This window comes from Drosophila kikkawai, chromosome 3R (assembly GCF_030179895.1).
Source record: "Drosophila kikkawai strain 14028-0561.14 chromosome 3R, DkikHiC1v2, whole genome shotgun sequence".
NCBI classification, from domain to species: Eukaryota; Metazoa; Arthropoda; class Insecta; order Diptera; family Drosophilidae; genus Drosophila; species Drosophila kikkawai.
The window spans coordinates 4,065,895-4,088,148 of record NC_091731.1 but is presented as its reverse complement, the minus strand read 5'-3'; the positions used below and the strand labels follow the sequence as shown (position 1 = coordinate 4,088,148).

The following is a 22,254-nucleotide window of genomic DNA, read 5'->3' as shown; positions in this document are numbered from 1 at the left end:
TATTTATTATACGGACATAAGTATTTTGGTGATTGGATATCGTGTTTGCGATATAAATTCCTTTATCAATTTCTTGATTTAATATCAGAATTTGATTTTTTGCTGTTGGAATTTGTATTTCACGGACAACTTCGGAACGTGCTGGGAGTACTGTGGCATTATTTTCACAGGTGTGAAGTATTTGCAATTCAATCGGATAATTTAAGTTGTTTGGGCGAAGAATTAGGGAGTCGCCACTTTGAGTAAAATTTAGTTGGCAATTGTATTGTTTTATGAAATCTATTCCTAGTATGCCATCACTAGGTATTGGGAAATTTTGATTAACTAAATGAAAGTCGTGTGGAATAATGTATTTTCCATTAGTGAGTTCTATGAAGGCTAAACCTTTTGAAGAAATTGTGCCTTCGCCTATTCCCGATATTTCAGTGCGGATTTTATTGTTTACATGCTCAAATTTATCTATATTTTCTTTTAATATAGATATGTCTGCACCAGTATCGAGTAACAGTGTATAACATTTACGTGTATTTTCGTTTTTGATTTTTATGAAAATGCTTAGATTCAAGTTGACTGTTTTTATTGAGCTTGTTGTTTGCTCTAAATAACTGAAGGGTTTTCTTGGTTTTCCGAATTGGTTTGGGCCAATCGGACATTGGTTCGATTATTTGAGTTCGACCAGTTGCTATTTCCACCGCGGTGGTTTCCGCTACGGTTATTTCCTCTATAATAATTATTGTTATTATTATTATAATTATTTCGGTTGTAACCGTTATTCTGGTAATTCTGGTTATAGCCATTGTTTCGGTAGTTACCTCGGCTATTACCTCTACCGCGATAATTATTTCTGTAATTATTACCGCGATAGTTGTTACCTCTTTGCGCGTACAATATGGTATTGGCATTACCCGTCATTTCAGTACTACTTTGTAGGTACTTAGTGACGGCTTCATTCATTGTCGTGAAGTTGCCAGCTTCCAGTATTGTCTTGAGTCGGCCATGCTCACAATTTTTGACCATTGTGGTGATGGCTTCCTTTGTGCTGAATTTATCAGCGTGTTCGGCTGAGAGGCCTTCATCAATATACGAAGTTTCTAAGAGCTTTCGTAAGTTGTCTATGTCGGTAGTAAATTTTTCGGCAGTTTTGCCTTTCTGTATTATTTTGGCCATTTTAGCCTTTATTACGTCGGATGTTTCACCGACTACTGTGTCCTGCAATTTCTTGATTATTGCATTTATTGTGGTCTCGTCTTGAACTTTATATAGAGTGGATCCTACAATTTTGGACTTAATAACTTCAACGGCGATGTGCTCAAATGTCCCCTTTGTTAGATTGACTAACTTCAAGGCTGTTACGAATCTTTGTAGATGTAACTTCTGGCCATTGAATTCTGGGATGGCACTAGAGATTTCTTTGATATATGCCCTTTGGGCAATTGATTCATCGGCCATGGTTATTGTGTTATTTAGTTTGTTTTCCTCTGAGTTGCCTGAAATGTCTGAATCTTCTGATTCCAGATCAGTATAAGTTGCCGGAATAGTTAGATTGTTTAAATCTTCTTCTTCAATTTTCGGGCTTACTTCAGGCGGCTCCTCTGACTCTTCCTCGTTTGTTTCTGTCGATTCAGGGTCAGGTGCAGTTGAGACTGCTATTGGTATTGTCAATACGGTTGGTACCGATATTTCCAAACCGAATTTTTGTTTGATGGATATTAAATTAGATCGTAGACGTATCAGAAGTTTAGATACTTGTGTCCAATGATCTTGGGTCAACCTATCTTTATGCTCATATATTAGTATGCGTGCTTCGTTAAAGCACTCTACCAATATTTCGACGTGTTTCCTGACGGTGTTCTTCTGGATTGGTCTGTTTTGAGCTAAGGATTTATAAGACCTGTCAAAATTCGATTTTATGTCTCCTAATTCTTTAAAGATTGTGTTCCAATCCATTTAGCCATTGAAAAAAGAAGGTGTAGTGTTTGTGTTGTTGTGTTGTTTTATTGAAAATGTGGATTTTAATTATTGAATATGTTAGTTTTTAATCATTGTTGTTATTGTACTGCCTAAATCTTATCCAGGTCATTTCCCCGGCTTATGTATTTCTTTTTTAGGCACCTGCTGTGCAGTTTGTAAATTTTATAAAAGAAATTAGCGCACATGACAACAACAATGATTATTAAAAGAATATGGACCCAGTATAAATCTATGTTACTAGACTTTACTTTGTTGATGACATTGGCAGTGGAGTCCACTGTTTTTATATCCAAAGTCATTTTTCTGGGTTTTGTGTAAAATTCTGTTGCATGTGTATGAAGTGTTTTATTGAAATTATTCAGATCTTCTATTGAAAGTTTACTGATTTCATTAAAATTGTTATGGTTTTCTATTGAAAATTTACTTATCGCATTACTGCGCATCTAAATTAACAATTTTCCTGCCTAATTTTTCGCATAGCTTTACAGGCTACACTTCTAATCGGGCAGAAAAGATTCCGCTCAATTTTACAATAGGTGGTAAAAAAAAAAGGTGCATCGTAGTGCACTCGCAAAAAATTATGCAACGCAGTGCAAATGTTATTCTATTACTGCTGCTCCGGGATCCCGTGTCGTCGCGTCAGCTGGTCGTCGCCGGCATGGCTTCGCTGACGCTCCCTCGTAGGTGTAAGAGGCGGCCTGCCACTCACACGTGTGTTATCAGCTGCTGATGTCCTGGGCCTATGGGCTCAGGCGGCACCGGTGCTGGTCTTCGCACAGGTTGGTGTTTCAGCTGCTGATGTCCTGGGCCTATGGGCTCAGGCGGTACCGGTGCTGGTCTTCGCACAGGTTACTTATTCAGCTTCGCGCATGTATATTTGCATGCCGCAGAGAAGAGGGGTCCGGGGCAGTCGGCCGGGCAGGTTTGCGGTTTTTCGGGAATTGGCTCTGAATGTGGTGGTTTTGTTTTTTCGTTATATATTGATTTTATCTGCTTGATGGCTGGGTCAGTTGTGATTGCGCTTTTTTGTGTTGGTTTAGTCACTTCTATTTTCAGGAAATCCAGTTCTGCTTGGAGTTTCTGGGCCGTGGCCCACGTTGGCGGTGGTTCTTTAGCGTACAAAAGCCACTTTAAATGGGCTATTCTCTTCTTCATGCGATTTTTCGCACCAGCTCTTCCCATCACTTTTTATTCACTTGTTTTATTTTTATTGGTGTTGATTTTGCGTGTCCGCCACGCTATTTTCTATTGCTTTGAACAGCAATATGTCCCGCTCTCCTATGAAAAAATGGATGAGCGTATCTGGCTGGGCCTTTACCGACGATTCGAATGCGCCTCCCACGATGCACTGCCAATACGGACCATAATTTTCGTTAAAATGATTCTTTAGCTCCCTTGCGATGTCCTTGTTAGTGTCGTCTGCACTGAGCTCCTCGATTATGTCGCTTGCTATTTCGATGGCTTCATATTGCATTATCAGGGACACACTGCAATGCCGTACTCCTATTTTTGGCCGTGACATTTATATTTTTTCACTTTTTGTTATTTTTATCTGAAGTTTGGAGTTTAAGTTTTGGAGTTTTATGTTTTTTATATGCAGGTTTCTTCTCAGACGGTCGCCATGAAATATGATGGTCCCGACAGTGCCCAAAATGTATAAGATTTTTATTTAATTTGTAGTAGATATTTTATTTATTCTTTAGATGGGTTGGAGCAGCTAAGGTGCCGCGCCGACTCTCAAAAGGTTTCTGATTATTACAATATTCCTTAAGTTATAATTTAAACTAAGTCTCGTAGCTGCGCTGCTCGCAGGCGGCGGCAGAGAGACGGCTGCATATATATATTCTTATATGTAAAGGAAAGTACTTATGTACCTTGGCTATGCACTCTCAGGTGGAGGCGCGAGGGGGTATGCGTGTGCAGTCCGTTCGTTACGAATATGCCGACGCTAGCACTTTCTGTGTGCGGGCTAAACCATAGCGATCGGTTCATATTTCGGCCATTTAAGATTTGTGACCGTGACATTGAAATATGTAAACACTGCAATAAAGTATTACAGTGCGCACTCTTTAAGTACTCTGGGTACAGTGCGTATTCGTTATGTGTGCATACTACAACAGCCTATGCTGACGACTTTCATCTAATACTGCAACATAACCGTAACAACAATCCCCAAGTCAACCTTTCAACTCTTTTCCATCAAATCGGAGAATGGTGTTCTTACTCAGGTTCTTCACTTTCAATTGATAAATGTCAACTACACCACATATGCCGGAAAAGAAGTTGCAGTGCAAACATCATCACTGGTTCCATCAACATCCCAACCACTGATCATACAAAAATCCTAGGACTCACGATAAACAAACGATACAGTTGGAACCATCACATTACTAACCTGAAAACATCCCTCTCCCGTCCCCTAAATATCATAAAACACCTCTCCTCAAGAAAATACAACTGCAACACAACCTCCCTCATACAAATTGTAAACTCTATCCTCATCTCAAAAATTGATTACTGCCTACCTATATACGGGAAAGCTCCCACCTCCATCTTAAACTGCCTTAAATCGACCCAAAACTCTGCTATAAGAGCAGCCCTCGGGGCCTTTAGAACAACTCCTATTTATAACCTGCTAATTGAAGCTAAAATTAATACACTAGAAAACAGATGTAAACTTTTAACAAGCAAGCTCGGATCTAAACTTATTCTCTCTCATAACTCCCCAATAGGCAAACTATCCAAATCCATATCCAAAACAAAAAGAAACTACAGATACCCTAGCACATTAGACAGAATCATTGACTCCTGCAAATCATTTTCCCTTCCATTCTCTCCCGCCAAATTCTACACGTCAAAAAAATACAATCCGGGAATAATTCTTAAAGCCACAAACACCTCCCTTTCCCTATACAACAAAAACACAACTTCACCTATAACATACCACCAGCTCTTCCACTCTATTAAAAACTCCCTACACGATCACAAATTCATTTACACAGACGGCTCAAAAACAAATGACACTGTAAGCTACAGTGTAACCAACAATACTGACATAATCAAATATGGCCTCCTTCCCCAGTACTCCTCTGTAATCTCTAGTGAGTTAATTGCAATCCATGAAGCTATAAAAATTTGCTCTGGTTCACCCGGCAAATATGCTATATGCTCGGACTCCCTTCCTCAATCAAATCCATTTCAAACATAAACAATTACTCTTACTACCCTAATACAATAAGATCACTTATTACCAAACTCTTTCCCAAAATCAGACTAATTTGGATCCCTAGCCACATAGGTATACAAGGCAATGAGAGAGCAGACACAGCAGCTAAAGAAACACACAAATACCCTCTAATATTTACAGACAACTTCAACACCAAAGACATCACACAACTCCTTAAAAAACACTATACCGATAAACTGAACAGTCTTCAAGCACAAACTACCCAATGGTACAAACAGATCTTACTAAACACCCCAGCAAACTTCTCTTTCAAAACCACAAACCTCAACCGACAACAACAAATTATAATAAATAGACTACGACTAGGACACACACAACTCACAAACGCCCATTATATGAATAGATCCCTAACAAGTATCTGTCCCTTTTGCAACACCTCAGCGATAGACATCCAACACATTTTAATAGACTGCACTGCACTTTCACATGTTAGAACAATTTGCTTTTCCAATGATAACCCAATCCATCTCCTTGCGAATCCAACAGCAGCAAACTCAAATAAAATTATATACTTTCTACACAAAATGAATCTCATACATAAAATTTAATTATAACATATTCCACACACATATCTTTGTTAATACACTGTAGAGCGGAAGGCCTCGGTAGCCATTGCTCATTAACCTTTGTTAACTTTTAGTTTATAACTATTAGTTAGCATTAAATAAATAAATAAATAAATGTCCAGGAAAAGCCTGCTAACGATGAATCTATTATTAAAAAAGAGTTTCATTCATATTATCCATATCAGCAGAACTTCAAAGCAAATGATGAAGTACGGATCAGTTTGCAAAACCAAGATTTGTATGTCCTTCCATGTGAAAGTTTTCTCCATTTTGAAGGAACGCTTAGCAAAATTATTGACTCAAATACAGGAACGACTAGTACAAATGGCGTTAGCGGTTTGCTCAAAAATAATTGCATGGCCTATTTTCTGGATGAAATAAGATATGAGTTGAATGGCTGTGAATTGGATAGGACGCGTTTTACTGGAATAACAACGACTATTAAGAACTTTCTCTCAGTCGGCCAACAGGAAGGAGCGGCTTATCGCAATGCGGGGTGGAGTGGCGGGGACAATATCCCTTCTGGAGGACATTTCAGTTTTTCTGTACCTTTAAAAATGTTGATGGGGTTCGCTGAAGACTATAAGAAAGTCGTCTTAAACTGTAAACATGAGCTCGTTCTGTTACTTACGAAAAACCCTGATGATATGTTTGTGAAAAATGTTGATGGAAAAATCCATAATATTGCTATAAATAGTATAAGTTGGAAGATCCCCCACATCGTTCCAAGTGACAGTGCTAAAATTAAAATGTTTAATGTAGTAAAGAGTGGAGCTAGCCTCCCACTCGCATTCCGGAGTTGGGATTGTTATATAAATCCGACATTAGTTCAGGGAACACATCATATATGGAATGTCAAGATGTCTGCAAATAGAGAACGTCCACGTTTTGCTGTTATTGCATTTACATTGAATGGAGAACTAATTACAAACAATTTGAGAAATGCAAAGGTATATCTTAATTCTGAAGTATATCCCTATGAGGATTTGAATGTTAAATATAATGAGAATCGGTTTGCTGTCTTGTATGACATGTATACAAAATTTCAAGAGAGCTATTACAATCGAGAACCCCGAGCTCTTTTATCTCCGATGGAATTCATGTCGAAGGCTCCTATTGTGGTTGTTGATCTCTCATACCAGAACGAGAGTGTCAAATCAGGAGCGACTGATATAAAAATTTCCACTGAACTAACTGTTGCGAGTGAGATAAATACAAAGGCATATTGCCTTCTCATCCATGATCGACTAGTTGAATACTCGCCACTAACTGGATTGGTTCAGCGTATCGTCTAACAATTTGGAAAGGATTACTTCATTTAAATTTTTGAATTCATTGCAAGTAGACGTACACGGATCCATCAAAATGCTAACACTAAAAAACAAAGACATCATCTCAACCAGTAATAGCATTCAACAACTTGTAAGAAAAATAAATAATTTCATGAAAATGTTTAAACATCAAATTTTCCCCGAACATGAGCAATATCTGGAGGAGTCGCTCAAATATTTTTATAAAAGGATGGGTGATACACCGCTGGTTTCTAATATTCATGGGCAACATTTCACATCTTGTTGTTGGGCACATGAAAATGTCGAGGATGGAGTTGATACATGTGCTTGCCATTTCTTTACTGTACGCTCACAAAAATCATTAAAAATTATGAAAATGTATGTTAATTTGGAACATCGCTTTTGATTATTATACTTGAAAAATAAAATTATATTTACAAAAAAAAAAAAAAAATAAAAAGATAGAATTTTTTTAATGGTGGAAATGGGATATGGGATATTTCTTTTGCAGCCTTTACTTTTCAGATTGACTGTGGATTTGAGTTTGGGTGGATGGGGTGTTTCACATTGCACCGACTGTTGAGAAACCGTTACAAGTGCATCCTTCACCATCCCTACTTTGGTGAGCTAATTGAGCAGGTTGTTGCACGCACTTGATCTAGTGTAGGTGGGATGAGGGTGGGAAAATTTGACTGCTCTGATCCTCTTTCCAGCGGCCCTTCAGTGGGAAAACAAGTGACCTTTTTCAAGTGAGGTATCTCACAGGGAAAATCACAGTCCTGAGTCGTGGGTGGGAACATGTTTCGACTCTGGCGCAGGACCGCCGCCGTGCGCCCTTTTTCAATTGCCTTAAGTGGGTGAACGTACACGTGTGGGTCAGGATCACTCCTGTCGGTGCAGGATCTCCCCGGTGCGCCCTTTTTCAATTGCCTCACCCTCTAAGTGAGGGGTCGTCGGTGCACGTGCATCGATCCGGGGTCGCTACCGGGATCGCTCTGTTGCATTCGCACTCGTATCCATATCCCTGTGGGAACCCCTTGAACACTTGATCTCAAGTGTCCTTTTACGTGAACTGACCCGAATTTATTCCATCTTTATTACCCCCTCTTATGACAGGTTCATATCTCCCCCTAACTAAGTGCATTTTTATTATCTAAACCACTCTAATTTTGACAGCTAATCCATTAATTGCATTTTTATTACCCTTTTTACCGACATCAAAGGTCCCGTTACTCGGCTTATTTAACTACTAATATTTTATTTTCTTTTCGAGGTCCATAACTATTGTCTAGATGCTTTTCTTTCTTTAAATGACTAATGTTGAGATCGTATTCCACCCCTTTTTCTTTATTTACATTTTCTTGATCTTCTTCTTTTTCTTCATCTTCTTCTTCTTCTTCATTTGAATCAGAATCAGAATATCTTTCAGAATCTTGTGAAAAAAATTCATCTTCGCTTTCTTTTTCGCTCACATACTGTTTTCTCGCGTCATGATGCTCCTCCTTCTTTACCAATGATTTTTTCTCAGGTACATTACCATCATTGGAATTTTTAAATTTCTTATTATCAGCAAGAATTGCATGTAAAGGCGCTGTAATTGGCTTAAAAGTTTCTTCTAAATTTGAAGCATTCTCATTATACCCTTGCAGGGTATTATAATTTCAGTCAGAAGTTTGCAACGCAGTGAAGGAGACCTTTCCGACCCTATAAAGTATATATATTCTTGATCAGTATCAACAGCCGAGTCGATCTAGCCATGTCCGTCTGTCCGTCTGTCCGTCCGTCTGTCCGTCCGTCTGTCCGTCCGTCTGTCCGCTTCTACGCAAACTAGTCCCTCAGTTTTAAAGCTATCTGGTTGAAACTTTGCATATAGTCTTCTATATACTCTCACTGCTATATATGTCGGAACGGGCCGGATCGGACGACTATATCATATAGCTGCCATACAAATGTTCAATAAATTTTTAGAAAAAAAATTATAACTTTTCTGTTTTTCAATAGTTTTGCACCATTTTTTAGATATGACCATTTTATATTATTTTTGAATTTTGGTAAAAATTTTATGAAAATCGGTCGACTATATCATATAGCTGCCATAGGAACGATCCGGAAATTAATAGAAAAAAATTACAACTTCTTTGTTTTATGAGATATGGTCATCTTGTATTAATTTCTAATTTCGTATTTAATTTAATGAAAATCAAATGACTATATCCTATAGCTGCCATAGGAACTATCTGAAAAAGTTTAGAAAAAAAATTATAACTTTTTTTTTTTTCAACGAATATTTATTTTCTTTTGTAGCCATTTTGTATTATTTCAAAATGTAATATTTAGTTTTATGAAAATCGGACGACTATATATTATAGCTGCCATAGGAACGATCGAAGAATTACAAAAAAAAGTCTAACTTCGACAATTATCAACATATTTTCACATTCTTCGAGTATGGCATTTTTACGATTCTAAAATTTTAATATTGATATTATGAAAATTCCACAACTATATTTTATAACTTTCAAAGGAAATTGGGAATTTAAATTATTTTATACTTATTTGCGCTTTGCGTTTTGATTTTTTTTAATCTTCAAATGTTAGTTACATGCAAATAATTATGTTCTTTATTAAACTTGACTGCATAACTTTATTTTTATACCCTTGCAGGGTATTATAATTTCAGTCAGAAGTTTGCAACGCAGTGAAGGAGACGTTTCCGACCCTATAAAGTATATATATTCTTGATCAGCATCAACAGCCGAGTCGATCTAGCCATGTCCGTCTGTCCGTCTGTCTGTCTGTCCGTCTGTCCGTCTGTCCGTCTGTCCGTCTGTCTGTTTCTACGCAAACTAGTCCCTCAGTTTTAAAGCTATCTAAATGAAACTTTGCATATAGTCTTCTATATGCTCTCACTGCTATATATGTCGGAACGGGCCGGATCGGACGACTATATCATATAGCTGCCATACAAATGTTCGATATATTTGTAGAAAAAAAATTATAACTTTGCTGTTTTTCAACATTTTTGCACCATTTTATAGATATGGCTTTTTTATATTATTTTAGAATTTTGGTAAAAATTTTATGAAAATCGGACGACTATATGATAAAGCTGCCATAGGAACGATCGAGAAATAAATAGGAAAAAAAATTATAGCTTCGTTGTTTTTTATCGTATGTTTATCTACTCTGAGATATAAGCTTTTTTTATTATTCTAGAATTATGGTATAAATTTCATAAAAATCGGTCAACTATATCATATAGCTGCCATAGGAGCGATCGGTAGATGTAGGGAAAATGTAAGGCTGGGAATGTAAAACTGTAACTTGCAAACTGTAAACATAATAAGTATAGGTAAAATGTAATGAAACTCTGCTTTGTGAGTTATTTCAGCATTTAAATTTATAATATAAACATCGAAACCAATCTGCAAGGGTATACAAACTTCGGCTTGCCGAAGTTAGCTTCCTTTCTTGTTTTTCATTTGTTTTAATTCATTGAACTTTCTTTTTAAAATATTTCTACTCTCTGTCAACTGTTTTAAGACTTGACGTTTCATTGCTCTAGTTTTCTCAGACACTCACTTGATACTGTGAGAAATGTAAATGTAATTAAATATTTATAACAAATTTATTTGTGTTTTTGATGAAAATTTATTTTTATTATTGCAAATATATAGCTTAAAAGTATTAAAAATGTATAAATTTTTATGATTTCACAACTTTATTTAATTCCAAGTACAAATTATTTATAATGTTGATTGTTGCATCATCTAAGGTTGAGTAGCGCTCCGGTAAGTATAAAATATACTCCTCAAGTTCAAGAGCAAGGGAAGTTCCATAGCTAGTTTTTTTACGTTGAGCATTCATAATCGGGTAAAAGCAATTTGTTTTCATCTTGTTCTTGGTGAGTATAGGTTTGGCCATCTTTCCATTGAAGTCCTTAATAACTTTCATTACCATTTCCAGGTTGGTCATATTGCAGATGATTCTTGTTTTTTTCTAATTGATGGAAAATAAATGGAAACAGATTGTTGTTATTATCTAGTTTAATAGTTGTTTAATTGTTGTTAATATGCAGTTAATTGCTGTTCTTACCTGTTTTTTTAGCAGTTAATTGTTGTTAATATGCAGTTAATAGCTGTTCTTACCTGTTTTTTAGCAGTTAATCAACTGTTTTTCCAGGCTGTTTATAGATGTTGTTGTTTGTTGTTTGTTGTCTGATTTTTATACCCTTGCAGGGTATTATAATTTCAGTCAGAAGTTTGCAACACAGTGAAGGAGACGTTTCCGACCCTATAAAGTATATATATTCTTGATCAGCATAAACAGCCGAGTCGATCTAGCCATGTCCGTCTGTCCGTCCGTCTGTCCGTCCGTCTGTCCGTCCGTCTGTCCGTTTCTACGCAAACTAGTCCCTCAGTTTTAAAGCTATCTGAATGAAACTTTGCATATAGTCTTCTATATACTCTCACTGCTATATATGTCGGAACGGGCCGGATCGGACGACTATATCATATAGCTGCCATACAAATGTTCGATAAATTTTTAGAAAAAAAAATTATAACTTGGCTGTTTTTCAATATTATTGTATCATTTTTTTCATATAGCCATTTTATATTATTCCAGAATTTTGTTTAAAATATATCTTATAGCTGCCATAGGAACGATCGGGAAATTAATCGAAAAAAATTATAACTTCGTTGTTTTTTTCAACGTATTTTAATCTACTTTGAGACATGAGCTTCTGGTATTATTTCAGAATTTTGGTATAAATTTTATGAAAATCGGACGACTATATCTTATAGCTGCCATAGGAACTATAGGGAAAGTAATAGAAAAAATTAGAACTTCGTTGTTTTTCAACGTATTTTCGTCTACTCTGAGATATGAGCTTTACTTAATATTATAGAATTTTGGTATAAATTTCATAAAAATCGGAGAACTATATCATATAGCTGCCATAGAAGCGATCTGTAGATGTAGAGAAAATGTAAAGCTGGGAATGTATAACTGTAACTGTCAAACTGTAAACATAATAAGTATAGGTAAAAAGTTATGAAACTCTGTTTAGTGTCTGTTTTCGACATTATAATTTACAATATAAATATGAAAACCAATCTGCAAGGGTATACAAACTTCGGCGTGCCGAAGTTAGCTTCCTTTCTTGTTAACTTTGACTGTGTGCTAAAATCATTTTCACACCGATTTTATAGTCGAGAGTAGAACAACCCTCTCAATTTTTGAAGACATTCTTTCATTTTAAATTCGGGAGCAGACCAATCAGAGAAGAGCATAGTTAAGACATAGGGTGGGTTTGAAACGATCTCAGAGAAAGTATTCTAAGATCTCGCCCAACCATGAAGCAACTAGTTAAAAATAGGGTGGGTTTGAACGATCTCAGAGAAAGTATTCTAAGATCTCACCCAACCATGAAGCAACTAGTTAAAAATAGGGTGGGTTTGAAACGATCTCAGAGAAAGTATTCTAAGATCTCACCCAACCATGAAGCAACTAGTTAAAAATAGGGTGGGTTTGAAACGATCTCAGAGAAAACTAGAGAAGAGTGTAGACCAATCATGAGTTGATAGAGAGTAAAAATTGTAGAGACAGGTGTCCACAATTGTTTGTGTTAAAGGCTTGCTTTCTATCATAGTTATAGCTCATATTATTCCCCAAGTATTTCACAACTTCTTTTGGTGGTTGTAAATTTCCAAAACTATCAAAGTAGTGTATATTTTTTTTAATTTTTATTATAAGCTACCCAATGTGTACCATTTGATGAGGTATCGCCTAGGTTTATAATTCCTGATTCATGAATCCAAGGTGATTTCGGTAGTGAGTCTCTCATAAATACACCTCGAAAATGAGGAATATATTTTTGAGCAAAATCTAAAATTTCAAAATTTGAAAGTGCCTTCTTGGGTAGCTTACTGATTAGTTTTTTTGATTTCCTCTAAATGGGTTAAGATATAGTCCATACCCTTTTCTATAAGGTTTCAGAAACAAACCTTCACCCACACTAATACTTTTCATTTTTTATTATGACGTTTACTCTCTTCTAGTTGTTTTTTACTCGTAGATGCATTATTGATGGCTTTAGCAATAGCTGCGCTGCCAGAAGCAACACTACCCAGTGCACTAAGTGCAGTCAAAATGGGGACGAGTGGTAAAAAACCACCAACTTTGGGTACATTAATTATGCGAGGAATTTTTATTTTTTTCTTATTGCGACCAATTGATTTACTCACTGCTTTGCGTGCAACCTTAATAGCACTCATGAGATCTAATGGTTTCTGTTTTTTCAATGCTCTCATTCCTGTTTGAATAACATTTGAAAAGGTCTTACCCTTTCCTCCCCTTTTCCTACACTTCGTCTTCACTCCCTTCTTCTTCTTTTTCATACCCATTCCGAATTTCTTTTTCGATTTCATGATATTTGTGACTAAGTATGCAGCAGTTTTTTCACCCAAACTACTATCCCTTGAAGTAACACGATCCCACGCTTTATTTATTAAAACTGCATCCGCCTTGTGACGGTCACTTAACTCCTTGTGTTGTGAATATGCAATATCATGAGTTCTACATGCCTCATCTAATTGATTTATTCCACGATCTCCGCGCTCCAATCTCTGTTTTAACTTTGTACCAGGTCCACAAAAATTATAACCAGAAATATGTGCTTCAAATGGAAGCGTGTTAATTATTTTGTTAATAATGCCACTACCTCGCTTCAAGTTTGAATTCTGACTGCGATAATTATAAAAACTTTTACCCATTTTATATAATGTTTAATCAATGAGCATTTCTTGGTGAATGAACCACATTATACATGTGAATATGCGTTTAATACGTCAAAAACAACCGATTTGTATTAGGGACATAGAGGGTGGTCATGACTCATTTAAAAATTCATCACGACATAGTCTACTATTACCTGATACTATCAGAGCTCTGATTGTTGGATCATCGAGCTGTGGGAAAACCAATATGCTAATTAATCTTTTGGAAAGTCCGAATGGTCTAAAATTTGAGAATATATATATTTTCGCAAAAAGTTTGTATCAGCCAAAGTACCAGTATTTAGAGAAATTAATTAAACCGATAAAGGGTATGGGGTACTACACATTCTCACAAAATGATGAAGTTTTACCACCTGAAAAGGCAAAAGAAAACTCCATCATGATCTTTGATGATGTCGCATGTGAGAAACAGACTAACATCCGTTCATATTTCTGTATGGGACGCCATAAAAAAATTGACTTATTTTATTTATCTCAAACATATACACATATCCCAAAGCACCTTGTACGCGATAATGCTAACATGATTATAGCGTTTAAACAAGATGATCTTAATTTACGAAACATATTTCGCGATCATATACATGGTGATATGACTTATGATTTATTCATGAAAGTTTGTCGAAAATGTTGGGAAGATAAATATGGTTTCTTAATGATAAGTAAAGATAATGATATGGATAATGGGCGATATAGAAAAGGTTTTAATGAATACATAATTATTTGAGAATATAAGTTTACATGTGTAAGCTCTATTTTCACAGTTTATTATCAGATTTCAAAATGAGTAGATCATTCACCCTTACTTTAAATGGTAATGAACCCATTACGAACATAACTTATTTCCCACCCATTGAATTAAATAATGGTGAATTTGAGTGCGCACTAATTGATTTTCATATGTACAATTCTATTGCCAATGTTGATAAAAGTAATAATCTATTCCATATCGGAAATAGGATAATTGAAATCCCCATCGGATCTTATGAACTCGATGATATTCATGATTTTCTGAAAAATAAGCTTAGAGATTATGGTCTCGAGAAAACATTTCAGTTGGAAAGTAATAATAATACACTTCAAGTTCATATTTCAACCACCCAGGAAGCTATATATTTTAATAGAGAAAACTCGATTGGAAAATTGTTTGGTTTTAATAAAAGGGTGCTCAATCCTGATCAGAAAAAAACGTATATATCCGATCAACCAGTGAACATTTTAAAAATAAACACAATACGCTTAGTGTGTAATATTGTTAGTGGATCATATATTGATGGCAGACAGGATCATGCATTGTATGAATTTGTGATTTGATAAATTTACGCGGCGAAAACTATACGATCCGTCTACATTTGAGATTGATACAATGATTATATATAATAAAAGAGCTGATACTTTTCACAACCAACGCACTTTCAATCGTAAAGTTATAGGAAGAGGTTCGAAGTCAAGTACGAATACGCTCACATTAAAAAATAAATTAATTTTAAAATCATTGGGTTTCAAATTACGAGTTTAAATCAAAGTTATGGGTTTGAACGAGGTATTAGCAGTACGAGAAAAGCCCCTTTCTGACGATAGTATATCGAAAAAGGAATACCACAGCTATTCACCATATCAACAATCATTTAAGTCAAATGATGAGATAAGAATAACCATTCAAAATCAAGATTTATATGTACTTCCTAGCGAGAGTTTTCTTAATTTTCAAGGAGTTATTAGCATCTTGGGGGAGGGTGATAGGTTGATAACCCGAGATGTAATTGGGAAATTGCGAAATAATTGTATGGCATACTTCTTGGATGAAATACGATATGAAATAAATGGTGTTGAGATAGATAGAACAAGATTTGTTGGCGTTACTTCCACATTAAAAAACTTTGTCTCTTTAAGTCATCTTGAGAGCAAGAGACTTTACAATTCTGGATGGAGTGGAGGAGTCAACTTTAACATTTCACACCACTTCAACTTTTCTGTGCCCCTTAAAAATCTATTGGGATTTTGTGAAGATTTCCAAAAAGTCATATTAAATTGTAAACATGAACTAGTATTTGAAGATAATGTATCAAATCAAAAGTTTCAAGTTGACATAACTAATATTGGAATATATGGAAAATTCCTCATGTCACACCAAGTGATTCATCAAAAATCAAAATGTATGATATTATAAAAAGTGGGGCAAATCTTCCAATTGCTTTCCGTAGTTGGGATACGTACATTAACCCGAAACTGAGTAATGGAACACATCATGTTTGGAATGTTAAACTGGCTGCTAACCGTGAACGTCCTCGATTTGTATTGATCGTATTTAAAGATAATCATCAATTTGTTACAAATAATTTGAGAAATTTGAAGATTTACCTAAACTCTGAAACATACCCGTACGACGATTTAAATATAGACTTTGATAAGAATCGATTCGCTCACCTATATGAAATGTATTCCAAATTTCAATCTAGCTACTATAATCGAAATGAAACCCCACTGTTACCGCCTGTGGAATACAAAACTAAAGCTCCTATTTTCGTGATAGATTTATCGTATCAAAATGAGACGGTAAAATCAGGACCGATTGATGTTAGGATTTCGACTGAACTTAGTCAACCGCCTAGTGAAACTGTTCAAGTATATTGCGTACTGATACATGATCGTTTAGTTGAATATAACCCGTTGAATGGTCTATGTTATGTATAATCAAATGTATTCTTAATTTTATACCCTTTAAAAAATATGTTCACATTGTACAACACACATTCTATCCTATCTGGCAACCTTGCACTTCTTCAGTATACTATATGAATAAACAGTTGGTAATAAGCACTCGACGTGATCGCTTCTGTCTGCTCGCTCCCAAACATAACAATTGGCGACGAGGCAAAAGAGAAGAAAAAACAGCATATAACTGTAAACCAGCCGCAAGAATACAACATTCTTGTGTATACCAGCAAACGCAGCCGTAAGAATATTACATTCTTATGTATAATTGTGTCGCGTAGTCGTTGATTTTCATCAGGATGGCGGCAAAAGAAAACGAAAACGAAATACAGACAATACTTGCGCAACACCGAGAATTTACATCAGCTATATTAGAGCAACAACGAAAATGGATGGAAGCAATAATGGAAAAAAGTGCTCCAGCAGCAGCTAGTTCACCGTCTCTTCAAAGTGAATTATCAATGTGTCCACCGTTTCATAAATTTGACAAAGACAATCAGAATTGGGAATCATACCTTGAACAATTATCGCAGCATTTTAACGCATACTCGGTTAGTGCAGAACAGAAACAGAAAGCCTATTTTCTTTCATGGTGTGGTGTAAATATATTTGAGCTATTGAAAAATCTGTTCGATAGCAATAACTTAAACGAATACACATACAAAGAGCTCACAGACAAACTAACGGAACATTTCACTACAAAACGGCATGTTGTCGCGGCTCGCTACGAATTTTTCAAAAGAGAAATGAAACATACACAAACACACAGAGAGTGGGTAGCCGATTTGCGCGGGATCGCTCGTGAGTGCCAGTTTGTGTGTAACGCTAACGGTTGTTTGTCAAATTATGTAGATGAAATGATACGAGATCAAATCATAGTACATACGCCTTACGACGCCGTTCGTGCGTCAGCTCTTCAAAAGTCTCAGCCAACTCTTGAAGATGTGCTCACAGTTGCAGAAACCTATGAGACAACAACAAAAACCATTGCAGCGCTTAAAGAAAATTTACCGAGACAGGATCCAATCAATGCGATCCACACATACGCAAAAAAGTCAGCAAGCAGTGCAAGTGACGTCAGACCATACAAAAATGACTTAAAGCCTTGCTCTGGCTGTGGTGAATCTCATCAAAGAGAAAAATGCAAATTTCGCGAAGCAGTTTGTCACAAGTGTGGTAAAAAAGGGCATATATCTGTCGTGTGTATGTCGAAACATGTAAAGTCAAATAATGCGCAGTACAAAAAAGGAAGAAAGCAAACAAGCAAAGTAAATGAAATAGAAAATATCGAAGCAGTGCACAGTGTCACAAGTCTTGTGAAAAGTATACAGAACAAAAAAGTAATTGATCTTGAAATACTTAATCAAGTGATTTCATTTCAAATGGATTCCGGAGCTACAGCTTCAGTAATAAACTCTAATACATACGCGCTATTGAATAAGCCAAAATTGCACAAGTGTTCCCGAGTATTACATGCATTTGGTCATACACCAATACCACTACTAGGGGAGTTGCACACTGTTGCAAAGTGTGGAGAAAAGCAAAAACAAATAACAATAATCGTAGCAAACATCGAAACATCAACCAATCTCTTCGGTTTGGATTTATTTAACATATTTGGGTTTGATATTATGCAAGTGTCAAACATTTATGAGGTGCACCATGAAAAAGTAATTGATGTATGCAACAAGTACAATAAAGTTTTTGAACCAGCCATGGGTGTCATAAAAGACTAAAAAGCCAGCGTATTTTTAAAAGCTTCAGCAACTCCAAAGTTTTATAAAAGCCGCCAAATTCCGTTCGCACTGATGGACAAGTTCAAAGCAGAAGTAGAAAGACTCACCTTAGCAGGAATTTGGAAACCGGTAAAATTTAGCAATTGGGCATCCCCAATCGTGCTCGCACCTAAGCCAGGTGGCGACATTCGTATTTGTGGCGATTTTAAGCACACAGTTAACGCACAAATCGACGTCGAACAGTATCCATTGCCAACAAAAGAAGCGCTGTTCCACATCATACGTCATGGTAAGCAGTTCAGCAAAATAGATCTTAAGGATGCCTACCTTCAGATGGAATTGGATGAAGCTGCAAAGCAAATCATGGTCGTTAACACACCACTGGGCCTATTTCAATATCAGCGCCTACCATACGGAATTGCAAGCGCACCAGCAATCTTCCAGAGATATCTTGAGCAACTTCTAAAAGGGATAGAAGGTTGTGGCAACTACTTAGATGACATCATCATCTCAGCACCTACAAGCGAAGAACACCTTCAACGCATCGAACAAGTTCTCAGCATTCTTCAAGAGAACGGCATCAAATGTAAACGTGAAAAATGTTTCTTTTTCAAAGACGAAATTGAATATTTGGGGCGAAGAATCAGCGCAAACGGGATTCTTCCAGACAGCTCAGGCTTAGAGGCAGTTAAACGTTTGAGTCCACCTTCTAATTTACAACAGTTGGAAGCATTCATGGGTAAAGTAAATTATTATTGTAACTTTATTCCAAACTATTCGCAGTTGGCGGCTCCTTTTGAATCAACTTCGAAGAAAAGACGTAAAGTACTATTTTGGTCCACAACAGCAACAAGCGTTTACAGCTCTGAAGTCTCACATCATTAACGCAACGCAACTAGCTCATTTTGATGAAAAATTACCGCTAGTACTCGCCACAGATGCCTCATCCTTTGGCATCGGGGTAGTCCTTTCGCATCTTCAACCAGACGGCGGAGAGAGACCCATTGTGTTCGCATCGAAAACACTAGACAAGCACCAGGCTAAGTACAGCCAAATCGAAAAGGAAGCACTCTTCATAGTATTTGGAGTTAAACGATTCCACCAGTATCTTTATGGAAGAAAGTTCATTCTACTTACAGACCATAAGCCGCTTGTAACTATTTTTAATCCAAGCAAGCACCTGCCGTTAATGACGTCAAACAGACTACAACGTTGGGCCATTATTCTCATGGCCTACAATTTTGATATCCAGTACCGATCCACATCTGCTCATGGTAATGCAGATGCGCTTTCGCGCCTTCCAGTGGGTACAGATCCAGACTTTGATAAAGAAGAGGAAGCTTGCTACACAGTATTGGAATCAACTCCACCAATCAATTCAGAGACCATTTGCAACCATGTGGATAAAGACAAAGTTCTGAAGCAAGTCCTTCAATATGTATCTGAAGGATGGCCAGAAAAACTTCAGCAAGGCAACGAAGCGTTATTGCCTTACTTTAACCGGAAGTTTGCTCTCACCATCAACAAGCAGTTGCTTTGCCTACACAAAGACGCAAACCGTATTGTAATTCCTTCTAGCCTACGTGCCCATATCCTGAAACTTTTACATGAAGGTCATTGGGGCATTGTTCGAATGAAACAGCTAGCTAGACAGCATGTTTGGTGGCCTACCATAGACGATGACATTAAAAATATTGCTCAGTCATGCGACATCTGCAAATGCAACAATCCAGCACCACCAAGAGAGTTCCAAAGTTGGCCAGCAGCAACAGCAGCATGGGAGCGAATTCATGTCGATTTCGCAGGCCCAATCTTCGACAATATGTGGCTTATATGTGTAGACGCCTACTCGCAGTTTCCATTTGTTGTTCAAATGACGTCTACAACCACAGATAACACGATCGCTGCATTATCATCAATTTTCGCTATAGAAGGATACCCAAAGACTCTAGTTAGCGACAACGGTCCACAGCTTACGGCTGACGCCTTCAAAGAATTCTGCAAACTACACGGCGTAAAGCACATCACAACAGCACCGTTCCACCCAGCATCCAACGGATTAGCAGAACGTTTTGTACAGACGTTTAAATACTCAGTCAAGAAGAACCTTCAAGACGGCATACCAGTACGAGTAGCAGTAACTAAATATCTTGCTTCTTACAGGTTTACTCCTAATGCACAAGGGAAAACTCCTGCCGAGTTAATTCATGGTCGACCAGTCCGTACCGTTTTAAGTCAACTTTTCGAGCAACCTACTAAAGCTAAACAGCCAGCAACAAAGTACGTTCCAAATCAAATGGTCTATGCTCGAAATTATTCAAGGGGAGAAAAGTGGATTGAAGGCATCATCGACCGTTCCATTGGAAAAATGATTTATGTTGTAAAAACAAAAAATGGTTTTTTCAAGCGCCATTTCAATCAGTTGAAACCGAAGTTGCCAGTACTCAACGACATAAAGAGATCTCCAGAGATTTGGTGGGTTCCTGAACTCCCACAGTCAGCTTCCAGTCAAGGACCACAACGACCAGATCAACCGTTAACTACGCCAGCTGTTCAGAATCCTGATCCTGTCCCTGATCCACCGGAGAACATAGCAGCACCCAACCAACAACCTGATCCTGTCCCTGATCCACCGGAGAACATAGCAGCACCCAACCAACAACCGGTGCAGTTACAACAAACACGTCGTCGTTCGGGCATCCCAATACGTCAAAGCACCAGAGTTCGCCAAGAAGTCGATCGTTACAAGCCTAAGGACTTCAGACAACAAAAACATCCGCATCGCTCGTAAATTAAAGGAGGAGATGTGTTATGTATAATCAAATGTATTCTTAATTTTATACCCTTCAAAAAATATGTTCACATTGTACAACACACATTCTATCCTATCTGGCAACCTTGCACTTCTTCAGTATACTATATGAATAAACAGTTGGTAATAAGCACTCGACGTGATCGCTTCTGTCTGCTCGCTCCCAAACATAACAGTCTAGTTCAGCGAATTGTTTAATAATCAACCATGAGGGGGGATACTGCTGCAATTGATATTCAAGGATTTATTGGAAATAACAATAAATTTATTCTAAAAGAAATTGGAGTGGTGTTTAAAAAAGATTTAAAACTAAATTCACATTTTATAATACACTCTCCATATGATTTCACTGAATTGGATAAAAAAAAAACGAGAAAAACAGTTGCTTGGTTAACAAAACAACATCATAAAATTTATTGGAACGATGGCATAAGCTTTTTCAAAGAAGCACAAACGTATCTAAGAGAAATAATAAGGAATAAGGAAATTATTTGTAAAGGTCATGAAAAAAGACTTTTCCTCAAAAAATTTCTAAAAACACGAGATTTAATGAATGTTGAAGAAATCGGATGTCCTGCTTTAAAAACAATAGATGGAAACCAGTTTCCATTTTGCTCACTACATCTGCAGGAGGGTGTCTGTGCACTCAATAATGCCTACAAAATTTTAAATTTTTATGCACCCGAAAATTCTAGTAACTAGATTTCTTCATTCACAGTTTGAGAGTTGAGAGAAGAAGAAGTTTACGAAATGAATAAATCTAATAGCATTCGTAATATTAATTCTTCCTCTTTGATAAATAACATTAATTTATTTATCAATGATTTTCGAAATGTGATTACCAAAGAGGATTTACAATTACTGTTGGAGTCAAGGAACATGTTCATGAGCGCTGGAGTAAAGGAGTTTAAAAAAACAACATATGGAGAACATATTAATTTATGTACATTTTCTTATGATAATATAGAAACCTGTGCATGCTTTCATTATGTAAATCAGCAACATAGAGTCAAGCAACTAATTTCATCATATAACGAAATTAAAAAATAAAGAAAAAAGAAAACTGAACATCTCTCCCCCTTCTTTTAATACAATTTTATTTTCAAGGGTGGGTA

At 36.7% G+C, this 22,254-nt stretch overlaps 1 long non-coding RNA gene across 1 annotated transcript; it reads right to left on the bottom strand.

The window, feature by feature from the left end:
- Nucleotides 1-5,922: 5,922 nt before the first annotated feature.
- On the bottom strand, nucleotides 5,923-7,191 carry LOC138928882 (uncharacterized). The gene is made up of 3 exons (XR_011445291.1): nucleotides 6,416-7,191; nucleotides 6,209-6,364; nucleotides 5,923-6,152 (listed from the first exon to the last, which is right to left on the bottom strand). It is a non-coding gene; the product is annotated as an uncharacterized lncRNA (long non-coding RNA).
- Nucleotides 7,192-22,254: the final 15,063 nt, after the last annotated feature.